Below are 1,642 nucleotides of genomic sequence, written 5' to 3' on the forward strand. Positions count from 1 at the left end.
TTTAAATTAAAAAGTTGAATTTTCAACCAAATAGTAGAATTACAGAACCAAAGAGTTGAATTTTTCAACTAAAAAAGGTCAATTTTCAAGTAAAAATAAAATCATTACATTTTTGGGGAAAAAATCATTTTGATATCAAAGAAAAAACGAATTTTCAAAAAAATATATTATTTTTGAAACAAATATTTGCATTTTCGATCCAAAAAGATGAATTTTTCAAAAGACAGTTGAATTTTAAATCCAAAAGAATATAAATTTTTAACCAAGTCGTTAAATTTTCAACTAAAAATGGTATAGTTCAATTTTCTGAAAAAAAATTAATTTTTATGTTAAAGAAAAAACGAATTTTTCACAAAATGGATGAGTTTTCAACAAAAAAGTTGAATTCTCTTTCCAGAAGATAATATTCGACCAAAAACAAGCAGAATTTTTACGAAATACATTATTTTTAAACCAAAAATTTGAATTTTCAACTAAATAGTTCAATTGATAACGAAATAGTTGAATTTTCAACTAAAAAAGTTCTATTTCTATCTAAAAATGGTTTAATTCAATTTTTGAAGAAAAAAAACTAATTTAAAAAAAAACTTTAATTTTAAACTAAAAATTTAAATTTTCAACCAAATAAATCAATTTTGCACCAAATAATTGAATTTTCAACTAAAAAGGTCAATTTTCAATCAAAAATGGAATCATTAAATTTTTGGGAAAAAAATAATTTTTATATCAAAGAAAAAACTAATTTCCAAAAAAAATATATTAATTTTGATACAAATAGTTGCATTTTCGATCCAAAAAGATGAATTTTTCAAAAGACAGTTGAATTTTAAACCCAAAAAAATATCAATTTTTAATCAAGTAGTTGAATTTTCAACTAAACTTGATATAGTTCAATTTTTTGAAGAAAAAAAATTAATTTTCATGTTAAAAAAAAACGAATTTTCCATAAAATGAATGAGTTTTTAAACAAAAAGTTGAATTCTCATTCCAGAAGATAATTTTCGACCAAAAACAAAAAGAATTTTTACAAAATAAATTAATTTTAAATCAAAAAGTTGAATTTTCAACCAAATAGTAGAATTACCGAACAAATAATTAATTTTTATACCAAGAAGGTGAATTATCATTCCGGAAGATTAATTTTCTGCACACAAAAAAAAGAAATTTTAACAAATTTCAGGAATTTGATATTAAAAAACATCCGTTTAAAAATAAATAGATAAATTTTACGCCAAATAATGGAATTTTCAACTAAAAAGATCAATTTTCAACGAAAAATGGAATGATTACATTTTTGAAAAAAAAAAATAATTTTTATATCAAAGAAAAAACTAATTTCCAAAAAAAAATTTATTAATTTTGAAATAAATAGTTGCATTTTTGATCCAAAAAGATGAATTTTTCAAAAGACAGTTGAATTTTAAACCCAAAAAAATATAAATTTTTAACCAAGTCGTTAAATTTTCAACTAAACATGGTATAGTTCAATTTTTTGAAGAAAAAAAATTTATTTTTATGTTAAAGAAAAAACGAATTGTCCATAAAATGAATGAGTTTTTAACCAAAAATTTGAATTCTCATTCCAGAAGATAATTTTCGACCAAAAACAAAAAGAATTTTTACAAAATAAATTAATTTTAAA

The 1,642-nt window shown here is 19.9% G+C and overlaps 1 protein-coding gene across 2 annotated transcripts in view; it reads right to left on the reverse strand.

The window, feature by feature from the left end:
• Nucleotides 1–1,642, reverse strand: part of LOC117171547 (mitogen-activated protein kinase kinase kinase 15) — a 154,429-nt gene that overhangs the window by 35,132 nt on the left and 117,655 nt on the right. The gene's annotated exons all lie outside the window — the stretch shown is intronic.

The sequence above is a fragment of the Belonocnema kinseyi genome, chromosome 4, assembly GCF_010883055.1.
Source record: "Belonocnema kinseyi isolate 2016_QV_RU_SX_M_011 chromosome 4, B_treatae_v1, whole genome shotgun sequence".
Classification (NCBI taxonomy): Eukaryota; Metazoa; Arthropoda; class Insecta; order Hymenoptera; family Cynipidae; genus Belonocnema; species Belonocnema kinseyi.